The 13,370-nt window shown below is 36.2% G+C and overlaps 1 long non-coding RNA gene across 1 annotated transcript; it reads right to left on the bottom strand.

Annotated features, from left to right (window-relative positions):
* Positions 1-6,007: 6,007 nt before the first annotated feature.
* LOC107058794 (uncharacterized) lies at positions 6,008-8,477 on the bottom strand. The gene is made up of 3 exons (XR_001472348.1): positions 8,431-8,477; positions 6,576-6,765; positions 6,008-6,181 (listed from the first exon to the last, which is right to left on the bottom strand). It is a non-coding gene; the product is annotated as an uncharacterized lncRNA (long non-coding RNA).
* Between the last annotated feature and the right edge of the window lie 4,893 nt (positions 8,478-13,370).

Genomic DNA, 13,370 nt, shown 5'->3' with positions numbered 1-13,370 from the left:
GAAACATCTTGAAATCCACAACCCTAGCTTGAAGTTGCCCTTGACCTCCAATGGAGTTTCTACAGAGAACTTTTTTGGAGAGAAGGGTTTTGATTTGGGGAAATATGAAGAATGAATTCTAAATTAGGATATTAATGTTTTAATACACTTAAAATATGCTAAAATACTAAAAATAACTGTCCATGCAATTTAAAAGACTTGGGGTGAATTTACCAATTCACCCCCACCTTGGCAATGTCACTAGACAGCAAGTAGGTCTGAACCACGAGACCTAGACTCACGGACCATGAGTCCTTTCACGAACCATTTTGTTGGTCTGTGGTCTGGGTATGTGTCTTTGTTAGGATGGATCTAACCTACGGAGGCCATCCATGGGGCGTGGATGGACCTACTAGTCGTGGACCCCTTCCGTAGGTCACCCAACTTTGGCCAACTTTGGTCATTTAGGGTAGCCTTAGGGTTAGACTTGGGTTCCTCCTCAAGGACCCTTAGGGTGGTCCTTGGGGAGTCGTACCTTGAGGTTTAACTCCTAAAAACCTCAACCATTCTTCGGGACAACATACTACACCATCCAAACTCAAGACGAACACAAACGAACACACGTCAAACTCTAGTTTCACTAGTTTGTTTTTAGGGTCATTATATTTAGGGTTTAGGTTTTAGGTTTTAGGGTTTAGGGTTTAGTTTATAAGGTTTAGAGTTTGGATTTAGGGTTTAGGGTTTATGATTTAGGGTTTATAGTTTAGTGTTTAAGGTTTAGGGTTTAGTGTTAGAGTTTAGGGTTTTGAACATAGTATTTAGGGTTTAGGGTTTTGCATTTAGAGTTTAGGATTTAGGGTTTAGGGTTTAGAGTTTAGAATTTGAATTTAGGATTTAGGATTTAGGATTTAGGTTTAGGGTTTAGGGTTTACGATTTAGGGTTTAGAATTTAGGGTTTAGGGTTTAGGGATTAGATTTTAGGATTTTGGGTTAGGGTTTAGGGTTTAGGGATTAGGGTTTGAGGTTTAGGGTTTAGCGTTTATGGTTAGGGTTTAGGGTTTAGAGTGTAGGATTTAGGGTTTAAGGTTTAGGGTTTAGAGTTTGGATTTAGGGTTTAGGGTTTAGGTTTAGGGATATGGTTTAGTGTTACGGTTAAGTGTTTAGGTTTTAGGGTTTAACATTTAGAGTTTAGGCTTTAGGGTTTAGGGTTTAGGGTCTGGGTTAAGGGTTTAGCATTTAGGCTCAGGGTTTAGGGTTTAGGGCTTAAGGTTTAGGGTTTAGGGTTTAGGGTTTAGGGTTAAGGGTTTATGGTTTACGGTTTACAGGTTAGGGTTCAAAGTTTAGGGTTTAGGGTTTAGGGTTTAGGGTTTAGGGTTTAGGGTTTAGTAGGGTTTAAGGTTTAAGGTTTAAGGTTTAGGGTTTATGGTTAAGGGCATAGGGTTTAGGGTTTACGGTTTAGGTTTTAGGGTTTAGGGTTTAGGGTTTAGGGTTTTGGGTTTCAGGTTTTGGGTTATGGGTTGTTGTTATAGGGTTTAGGGTTTACGGTTTAGGGTTTAGGGTTTATGGTTAAAGGTTTAAAATTTAGGATTTAGGGTCTTGGGTTTAGGGCTTATGGTTTAGGGTTTAAGGTGTAGTTCTTAGGGTTTAGGGTTTAGGGTTTTGTGTTAGAGTTTAGGGTTTTGAGCTTCGGATTTAGGGTTTAAGGTTTACAGTTTAGGGTTTAGAGTTTAGGATTTAGGGTTTAGGGTTTAGAGTTTAGAGTTTGGATTTAGGGTTTAGGTTTAGGGTTTACGGTTTAGAGTTTAGGATTTAGGGTTTAGGTTTTATGGTTTATGGTTTAGGGTTTAGGGTTTAAGGTTTAGGGTTTATGGTTTATGGTTAGGGTTTAGGGTTTTGAGTATAGGATTAAGGGTTTAGGCGTTATGGTTTATGGTTTAGGGTTAGGGTTTAGGGTTTAGAGCTAAGGATTTTGGGTTTAGCGTTTATAGTTTGGATTTAGGTTTTAGGGTTTACGGTTAAGGGTTTAAGGTTTAGTGTTTTTTTTAACGACCCTTGATGGAGTCAGGGGATTAGCAGCACCCCCAGGCCTTAACATAAATAAAAATAAAAAGTACAAGGAGGGGGACATAAACCTTACCTCCGATCCTATGGTGGTTCTGTGTAGACCTTCGTACTAAGGCAAGTCCACTCATCCCTTTACAATAAAAGGAAACTAGAACAACACACCTAAGAAGAGGACTCCTCTCAATACAAATTTCTAGAAATGCATAAATAAGGGAAACTCTCCACTTACAAGGAAGAGGCTAACACTAACTTATTCAAAGAAGCTATATCATTAAGGCATAGCTTAGTTGAAAAAGACCACCTAAAATAAAACTAATAAGGCAAAAAGTCAAGGTAGTTGCTTAATTCTTTTCAACTTTTTCCTCCTAAAGTTGGTCATTCCCATTCTTTCCAATAGGTAACTTCCTTTGGCAGCATTGGGGAGTTGAAGATAAGTGTAAAATTGTTGAAGAATATCATATTTGTGACTTATTTTTGACAGAAAACCAGTTGTACAGTTAGCCTCCCTATATGTGTGATTGCAATGAAAATATTAGAGTTGATTAATAAGGTTCCTCAATTCTTGAATATAGTGTCTAATTATCCAAGGTGGTTTAGATGTATGATTGATCCGTTTAGTAATCATTTCAGAGTCCACTTCCAAATTATTCCTTTTGAAGCCATGTTGTACACACCAGTGAAGACCGTGAATGGCAGCTTGAGCGTCAGCCTGATTGTTAGTGCCACTGCCAAGGGGAATGGCAAATGCATAAACCATCTGACCATCCGAATCTCTCAAAATACCTCATACTCCAATTTTCCCCGAATTAGTGAGTGCACTACCATTATGTTTAGGGTTTAGGGTTTAGGATTTAATGTTAGGGTTTAGGGTTTTGAGTTTAGGATTTAGGATTTAGGGTTTTGGGTTTAGATTTTAGGGTTTTGGGTTAAGAATTTAGGGTTTAGGGTTTAGGGTTTATGGTTTAAGGTTTAGCTTTTGGGTTTAGGGTTTAGGGTTTGGTGTTTTGGTTTTAGGGTTTAGGGGTTTAGGCTTTATGGAATTAGGGTTTAGGGTTTAGGGATTAGGGTTTAGGGTTTAGGGTTTAGGGTTTAAGAATTAGGGTTTAGGGTTTAGAGTTTAGGGTTTAGGTTTTAAGATTTAGGGTTAGGGTTTATGGTTTAACATTTAGGGTTAGGGTTTAGGGTTTAGTGGTTTGAGTTTAGGATTTAGGTTTAGGGCTTAGGGTTTATGGTTCTGAGTTTAGGATTTATGGTTTAGGGTTTAGGGAGAGTTTAGGATTTATTGTTTAGGGTTTAGAGTTTATAGTTTAGGATTTAGGGTTTAGGGTTTAGGGTTTACGTTTAGGGTTTAAGGTTTAGGATTTAATGTTAGGGTTTAGGGTTTTGAGTTTAGGATTTAGGATTTAGGGTTTTGGGTTTAGATTTTAGGGTTTAGGGTTTAGCTTTAGGATTTAGGGTTTCGGGTTTGGTTTAGCTTTAGGGTTTAGGGTTTCGGGTTTAGGGGTTTTATGGTTAGCGTTTAGGGTTTTAAATTAAGGATTTTGGGTTTAGGATTTAAGTTTCAGGGTTTAATGTTAGGGATTTACGATGTAGGGTTTAGGGTTTAGAGTTTGGATATAGGGTTTTGGGTTTAGGTTTAGGGTTTTGGTTTTAGGGTTTATAATTTAGGGTTAGGGTTTAGTGTTTTGAGTTTAGGATTTAGGGTTTAGGGTTTAGTGTTTAGAGTTTAGGATTTAGGATTTAGGCTTTAGGGTTTAGGGATTAGGGTTTAGATTTAGGATTTAGGGTTTAGGGTTTAGGGATTGGGTTTAAGGTTTAGGGTTTAGGGTTTGAGTCTAGGATTTAGGGTTTAGGGTTTAGATCTAAGGATTTTTGGTTTAAGGTTTAAAGTTTAGATTTAGGGTTTAGGGTTTAGGGTTAAGGGTTTAGGGTTTAGGCTTTATGGAATTAGGGTTTAGAGCTTAGGGTTTAGGGTTTAAGGTTTAGGTTGTGGGTTTAGGTTTTGGGATTTAGGGTTAAAGTTTAACTAGAAATGATCTTGGTAATGAAGTTACTCAAGCTGATAGGCCTGAATTCATTGAGTCTGTTAGGATTCTTCACTTTGGGAAGGAGAATAAGACAGGCATGTGAAAAATATTTAGGAATCATCTGGCCACTGAAAAAAGCTTGAATCACAGCCATCAAGTCATTCTTGATAATAATCCAGCATTTCTGGAAGAAGTAGCCATTCATACCATCCGGTCCAGCAGCTGAATTGGGATTCATGGAAAAAACAACTTCCTTAAGCTAATCAATGGAAGGAGTTTCTTTCAAACTGTCATTGTATTCCTGGCTGACTATTCTTGAAATGCATTCCATAGGTAGTTCATCAATCTTTGTTTCCTCTCCTGTGAAAATATGCTGAAAATGATTGCATGCTGCCTTTGCAATATGTTCATCACCTTGTATCCATTCATCATTATCATTTAGGATTTTATGGACAAATAATCTTCTCCTCCTTCCTCTAATCAATGCATGGAAGTATTTTGGAGTTACCATCACCTTCTTTAAACCATTGCAATTGTGATTTCTGTTTAAGAATAGCATCTTCCAATTTCATGTATCTAATATACTCAGCATTAATATTGTGAAGATCTTCTCTATGATTCTCTGTGTTGTTCTGAAGGAGGTTGTCTTCAGCTACCTTGACTCTTTCCTCGAATTCCTTGACCTTTGCATAAATATCACCAAATTGCATCTTGGACCAAGTGCTAAGAGTAGAGGCCAATCTCTTTATTTTTTGATGGAAGGACCACATGGGGTTTCCTTCCACTGGTCTGTTCCAGCAGGCACTGACTGTCTCCTCAAATGAAGGCTGCTCAACCCAGCAGTTAAGGAATCTGAAATACTTGATGCAATTATCTGGTCTGGCAGTCATTTCCATAAGTAATGGACAGTGATCAGACCCCACAGAAGGGAGGTGTGTGATGCAGGTGTGAGGCATGCTTTGCAACCAATTATCGTTAACCATAGCCCTATCCAACCTCTTCCAGATTCTAAAATTGATACCCCTTTGATTAGACCAAGTGAATTTAGGTCCATTAAATCCCAAATCAATGAGTCCACATGCCTCAATAATACCAATGAACCCAAGACTTTTTCTCATATTATATGGTATACCTCCCAATTTTTCATCAATGTCAGTTATAACATTAAAGTCTCCAATTGTACACCAAGGAGTAGCATTTCTAATATCAGACAAGTGAAGTAATTTGTCCCAAAGAGGTTCCCTGAGATGCTCTTTACATTTTGCATACACAAAGGTCTTGGTATAGGTACCCTGAACTTCAATGTGGCTGATTTCACAAGTGACACTACAAGAAATCAGCTCTTTTGTGGTGACAAAAGTCGTTATAGAACACCTGAAAGTCGCCACAAATTATGTTTAGTGGCGACCTTACCATTGTGGCAAGTACTTCCATAACTAAATGTTTCTTGTGACGACTCTAATATGTCGCCACTAAAATGACCTTTTGTGGCGATCTAGCTCGCCACTAAAAGTAACCAGGTATGCCACAAAAAAGCTTCCACAAAATACATGTTTTGTAAGTCGCCACTGAAGTTAGACTTTTAGTGGCTATTATAGTCCCTACAAAAGGTCTTATACTATTAGTTGCAACTCTCATCGCCACTACAGAAAGGATTTCAGTAGCGACTTATGTTGCCACAAATGTTTAATTCTTTCAATGGCAACTCTAATCGCCACTAAATCTTGAGATTTGGTGGCAACGTATTATCGCCACAGATACTAATTCTATTTGTCACTAATTTTGTCGCCACAAAACCTATATTTACAACTGCAATAGTCAATTCTAATAAATTTCCTCTAAAATCAATAAATACTCGTACATTTTGTCAATTAGCTATTAATATATTATCATCATTCATTCTAATTGAAGAAACACACAAAATAATCCTTAAACTGGATATAACAAGTACTTCTATTACTAAAAAAATCAACAAAATATATAATTCACAATAATTCATTGTTCAATGTCATTTATGCATATACACAAATGAAAAAGAAAATTAACTACTAAGTGTCTTCAAGCTCCCCTCCTTTGTCGATGGCTTTTTAGATAATGCAAGAACCTTGCCCCTATTAGGAAAATACAAAAGATCACTTTATTATTAACATAATCATAATGTTAATAGAAAAGAGATGGTTATAAAAGAGCGATAATAGAAAAAGGGCAGTTATAAAGTTATTAGAAAAAGACAGTGCACAAGCTGACATCACCAAACTTGCTGGTGGTACAATAAATTCAACACCGAGTTCATCAAATGCATTCTATTTATCAGTTGTTTTTCAATTCCTTCACAAAATTGAAGAACACAAGCTAGTTTGATGCAAGAAGAGAAACAATGAAGAAGTGCATCTGGGGGAGTATGTTGAATAGCTCAAGATTTATTACATAGAACTAACAATTGGCGACTTGTGCTTAAGAGTTGCAGTTATAACAAAAGGTTGAAATAGATACCAATGCGTTTACCTGTTGAATTCTCGACATTATAGAATCCACCACTTTTAATCTCTTTGTCCACTTTTAATCTCATTTTTTCTTGGAGCGTTCTATCTATCTCTATAGAAATTTGTCCTTGTTCTTCTGACAACTTCCAATCCTTCTTAATTTTCATCTCAGCTTCCGAAGTAATTCATTCAATCAACACAGTAGCAAACAACTTCATAGAAACAAAATAATGAATAAATATGATAAAATTGCAGAAGCACAAAAATTGAAATTGAGAAGCATCTGACTTGAAGAGCTGATTGTTTAGCCGAGTTAAAAAGAAGCTAAAGTCATCACAAACATATCGTTAAAACTGAATCTATGAACAATTGCTCAAACTAAATTATCAAAAAATCAAAATATAGTTAATTGTGGTAAATGTTTTTTGTCACTCCATATCATTATTTTTTTCTAGTGACATCTCCATCATCATCAGGTAACTCTTCTTTGATTTTTTCAACTTTGGATACGTCCATAACTTAATCTTCATAGATATTAATCATATCCAAAATCGAATGCAGAAGCACGTTTAAAGTGAAACTTTTAGCTAAAGCAACTGAAGGAAAATATTGTGCTGAGCAGCACCAAATAGTTAGATTTGGCATAACGAGTTAAGGACAAGAGTGGGCGGGCAGGAGGCAAGGGTCTCGCAGAAACAAAAGCTAACACTAACTTTCTAATACTAATATGTTGAAAAGTGTTACTGAAGCATAAATACAATAAAAAAAAATTGACATCATACAAACTTCAAATTTCCAAAGTCACGACAATCAAAAGTGAGCACCAATATAATCTTCAACCATATTTTAAGACTAAGCATAGAAAACAAATAAGTCTTCCATTTGACTGAATTAATAAATCACCAAGTCAACTAACTTATACTTCTTTTGTACTTCTTATTTTCCATAAAGGAACAAAGGAAGACTACATTTTCTTTCCTAAGAAATTACTTTACTACAACATATAGTTATCTTCCTTCCTATCTATAAATGTATGATATAACTTGTATGATCATACTATGAAGCATTCACCATGATATTTCTTAACATTACATTACTTTTGTTGTTTTGCAAGCATCTAGATAATTTCAAGAGAGATCTTTCCTAGTAATATCTAGTTTTTACATAGTATTTAGTTATGTAAATTCAGAAACTTGTACTTGTATTAAATTTAAGTTTTGATAAAAGAAATATTATTACATCAAATCCTTGGAGATAGATTTTAGATGAGCCATATATTTTTGCAGCTAGTATCAAATTTCAACAACTTTAAACTGTTATATGACTCAGTGGCTTTCTCCTAAATGTTCAAGTTAATTTTAAAACTCTCATACAAGATTAAAAACAAGAATGAAGTAAAACACATTCAAGTGGTTCTGAACACACAAACTAGACTAGCAACAATGTTAATCACATACCGATAAATTAACTGATCAGTGATTATTATTTTTCTTAAGGTTTTCAGTTCATATTAGCCATTTTAGATGCTGATTTTATTTATCAAATAAAAATGAAAAAATTATAGACGTACAACAAAAAATTAATTAAGTGGGCAAGAACATTTATTCATTCACACATTCATTTAAAGACCTAGAATGGAAAGTAAGTAAATGGGAGGTTATTGACCTTCTCCGAGACAACGAATCGGTGAATCTCGAGTCTTCACCATTGAAAAGCTTGTCTAACAGAGCCGATGTAAGCTCTTTTTACATTAGAAAAACTAAATATTAGCTCCCCAATAAAGCTAAAGAGTTTCAAACTATGAGAATCAAAATAAGTGGGAAATCTTCCGAGTGATTTTGAGAGGATATAATTAAAAAACAAGGGCGAAAACTCACTTTTTCATAGCTATTTGGAGCCATTGGGGGGCTGTTGAATGTTGAATTCACCCATGGACCTTAGACAGGTTGAATGTTGAATTCATCCATGGACCTTAGAAAAATCTTTTATCTGTTGAGTTAGAAGGAGAAATCATTAGTGTCGTTGTGTTCCTTCTTGAGGTCTATTCGCTATTTGTAACTGTGAGAAGCTTCAAAGAGGCGTGAGAGGGTGGAGGAGACAACTACGGCGATAGCAGAGGTCGTGCCGGTCTTTTCCCGACGTCCTAGAGGCGGCGCTTATGTGGTTCAGAATTTGATTGAATGAAAATGGGGAAGGGATTGCGGTCTTTAGTTGGGTTATTTGGGCCAGGTCAGGGTTTTTGGTTCAAGAATTGATACTGAAAATCGATGTTTAATTAACCTGCTTAATAGATTTTTCTCATTCTATTTCGTACTCGAATTAAACAAATAAATAATGGTTCCTTGTCTTAGTTATTTTTCCAAACGTGTTCATATATAAATTAAAATCTCTAAGTAATTTAAGGTACATATTTTAATTTAAGGAAAACACGGATTTATTATAATATTTTATTATATAGAAAATTTTCATTTTTATTTTAGTTTGTTTATTTAGTCATCCACTTTAAAATTATCCTTAAATTAGAAAAATAAAGCATTTATTTTAATAACTTTATTTCAATATACTTAGGTCGAGATATATCTCATAGGATATTTAAGAGTAGAATTTTCATATTATATGAGACGTAAGTATTTGATTTTAAATACAGAAAATGTATATCAAAATGAATCATAGAACAAAGATTTTTATTATAATATCCCTTTCTTATAAATAAAAACTAAAAATAACCTTCTTATGAACTCAAAATAGTAAACAAGAAATACTCACAGCATATTTTATATCTTTATTATCATAATTTAGCTTATTTACTTTTCAATAAAAGTAATACTAATAAATATGCCTAAAATTAGTTATTTTTGTAATGTGCAAAATGTTTCAATCACTGAGTAATTACTTAAAATAAGTTTATTACGAAATTAATCACATTACATATTTTAATAACAATATTTAATACCTAAATAATATATTTAAAATACTCATTAGATGCATTAAATTAGTGTAAGTACTAATTTAGCAATGAAAAATAAGTAAATCATTCATTATTATCTTTACAACTATTAATTGAAGTTAAATTGACATACAATGTCTTATCATATCAACATAAAGGAATTTCCGGCGATATAAAAGATTATTGCAAAAGTTCCATTTTTATTGACGACATAGAATATTGCTACAAAAGCTCAACATTTAGTAGCGACATAAAAGGTTGCTACAAAAGCTCCACATTTAGTGGCGGCAAAGTCGCTACAACTAAAACTTTTTGCGACGACGCTCAATAAGTCGCCACAAATTACACTTTCATCTATTTTTATTGAAAAAAATTAGTAACTATTGTGACGACATGAATTAAGTCGCCACTAAACATCCTACGTTTTGTGGCGACAATAGGTGTCGCAACTATAGCCGCCATTTTTTGTGGCAACTTGGTTAATCGCCACAATAAGTCATATATTTGTGGCAATTTTATGTGTCGCCACAGAAAGTTGTCGCTAAAAGTTGTGTTTCTTGTAGTGTGATCTGTTGTTCATCCGTTTCTAATATAGTGCAAGAAATATCAGTGGTCCAAAAAAGCCAAATTTTTCCATTGGTGTTACTAGTAGCATTATCCATGGCAAGCATACTTTTAAACATGTTGATATTGTTGCTATCAGAGAAAGGTTCCAGAACAGCAATCATGGACACATGATGGATATTTTTGAGGTTTTTGAGTCTTTCAATAACACCTTGGGTATTGATTCCTCTAGCATTCCATACTGTTGTACTAATCATTGGGATGATCTAGAGGTGAAAAGTCTAGTGTTTGGTCTTCCTGATGTAACAGGAATAGGAGAGTCTAGTTTTTTGAGGGGGAGTCTGTCAAAAAGAATACCTCTGGGGAGAGGCCTTGTTTGTCGGTGACTTGTTGAAGCTCTTTTTCTAATTTATGATCCTTGTTAGGGCTAAAAGCTTTGATTAGTAATTCACTAATCTCGTCATCTTCATCTAGATCATTTATAGGCAGATTGTCGGGATCAAAATCATCTTCTGAGTTATCCACATCATACTCATCTCTAACATTGACTTTGGATTTATCAGGGGGCTTCTTAGCATTCAGTGGAACCACATCCATAATCTGGTCAGTCATTATGAAGTCAGTACAAGGATTGTCCTCCGGATGACTGGTATTGGGGGATTGTTTTTGGTGATTCTGTTCATTCTGTTTCTTCCTGGTAGCATTCCTCTTTTTTTTGCTAGGTTTATTCTTACTCTTAGGAGTTTCCATCTGGTTACTTGGACCTGCCTTGTTTCCCATATCCTTGGCCATAGACCCTTTGGGTTGATTTCTCTGTGCATTATTGGTAAGAGTCTGCTGATTTGGTGTTTCTTTACCTTCATCACTGGTTAGGTGGGCCTTTTTTTGGTGGTGTGGAATATTATTTTGAGTGGTAGCAGGGGCTTGATCACTAGCCCTTCCCCTAGGAACCCCTTCCTGCAGATTAGAGGTTTTCTCATGTACATCCAACCTCCCTCCAATAACTTCAGTAGCTACAACCAGGGGGGATATTGGGGATGGGATATCATTTTGATCACACTGATCATCAACAGCAACAGGGGGAATTACAGGGGTGGGGATTTCATTATCAGAACAATGATCCACATCAACAATAACAGGGGAGGGGGGTGTAGGAATCTGATCACCAGATTCATTCCTCTCCAACACAGGGGTCTTAGAAGTCATACCTTTTTGCTGCTCGATGTGTTGCACCTTAGATTGGTTAAATTGTTGTTTCTGCGCCTGTGGTTTCCAAACCTTCTTAGGATCTTGATTTTGGTTGAGCTGTCTATTTTTATTCTTGTTTTAAATTTGCCACTGCTCTTCCTTATTTTCTGTAACATCTTCAGTATACCTCTTCGCATTGCCTTGCCTGTTTGAGTGCATGTTTTCCTTGATTTGAACCTGTTGCTGATTTCCTTTAGAGCTTTGATTTTGCTGTCTGTCTTGTCCTTTTTTGTTAGCCTCCATTTCTTTGTTTTTCTTGGTTTCATCATCTTTCTCTTTTTGTGAACATTCTCCTATCAGATGGCCCTGATGCTTACAGTATATGCAATAAGAAGGAACATCTTCATATTCAATTACTTGCCATTTGCCCAAATTAGGGTCTTTCTCAGAGAATCCCAGCCAGACATATTGAGGTCTCTCTTTAGTAAGGTCAATCTGAACTCGAACCTTTGCAACACTACCTCTAGTTTTTTGTACGATTGCAGAGTCAAGGTAAAGTGCTTTGCCAATAGGGGACAGTAAAGGTGTAAGAATATCCATATAATGACAGTGCCAGGGCAATTCTGGTAAGGTAATCCAGATAGGTACTATAGGTGTTTCCTCCGCAGGTTTGAAAGTAGGAGTCCATACCTGTAGTTTCATAGAGTGACCTGCAATGAACATTTTTTGCTTTGTCCAGACAGAAATATGATCAGCCTCGTTATCCAAGTCAATGTAAATGTGCCTAGAATTAAAATGTGCTATCTTGACACCCCCAGTGAGCTGAGTTTGAGCAATAAAGCTTTTACGAATGACTTCCATTCTAGGCATTGCATTGATGAACTTACCAACCAAAGTATACTTACACCTGCCTGGCATCTTCTGTAAGAAATTCGCTTCATAAAAAGTTATTGAGGGATATCCTTGTCTAGTGGTAATAATGGGTTGATCAATGATCATTGGAATGGCATTTTTTATTTGGTTAGCTTGAAGTCTAGTGGCAAGAGATTGAGTTACAGTTGGTGGAGCTGGATCAGGGATTTGGTTGTTATTTCTGTTAATGGAACTGGTGGCAGGGAGTTTGTTTTGGTTCTGATCATTGCTGTTTTGGTTGGTTTTTTGCTGTGCAGGTCTATATGCATCAAAATTGGAAGACACTTTGAGAGGAGGGGGAATCTTGGGAGCTATTTGGTTACGATCATATTGAGTGGCTTTAGCAGGTTGTGTTTCCACAACATTCTTCCCATCGATCACAACAACATGACCTTTCCCACTCCCATTTTGTCTACTACTAGGATCAGAGGATGAAGGATTAATATGATTATTAGAGTTAGGATCAAGGTTAGGTGACTTACCTGAAGTCGGGCTGTGATTGTTACCTTCATAAGGTTTGCTTTGTTGCATTGTATCTTTTTCTGGATTGGCCTTCTCTTTTAGCTTCCAAATAGCCTCCCCTGTGTCATGCTGTTTCTCCATTATTGTAGAAGTGTGTCCCAAGTTTTTCGAATTGTTTGCTTCTCTACTTTGCTTTGCCACAGCATGTTGGATCCCTTGCGTTCTTCCATGGCCATTCCCATCGGTGATTTCTTTGGGATTACATTCCTCATTTTCAGGTTGCATTGTTTCATTCCTTTGAAATGGGGTGCAATTCTTATCTTGATTGTTTCCTTGGTTCAACATGTTAGTAATTTGAATTGACTCCAGTTCCTCGCTTGAGTTGTGATCATCGGCTGGTGCTGTGAGTTTGTCCTGCAAGTTGGAAGAACAATCAATGTTATTTTCGTGTTGAATCAGTGATTTTGTTACCTCAGGAAGGTTGTCCTTATCACAAGGATGTGTTTGGTGTAAAGTTTCATCACCATTGTTGACCAGAGTTTTGGTGACTTGGTCGGATTTTATGTCGCCGGCGATTCCACCATCCAAACAAGTCCAGATTATAGTAAGATGTACTCCTTGACCTGGGGAAGATTCCCCAGTGGTTGAAATGTCATTCATTTCATCAGAAGGTGTTCGAATTCGAGGGCGCGTCTGAGGCATTTTTTCCGCTATTTCTCCAGAAATCGCCATCTCAGATCTCCC

The sequence above is a fragment of the Solanum tuberosum genome, unplaced genomic scaffold (genome assembly GCF_000226075.1).
Source record: "Solanum tuberosum cultivar DM 1-3 516 R44 unplaced genomic scaffold, SolTub_3.0 scf00659, whole genome shotgun sequence".
Classification (NCBI taxonomy): Eukaryota; Viridiplantae; Streptophyta; class Magnoliopsida; order Solanales; family Solanaceae; genus Solanum; species Solanum tuberosum.
Note: the sequence above shows the minus strand (reverse complement) of the source record. Positions and strands in the feature narration are given on the sequence as shown.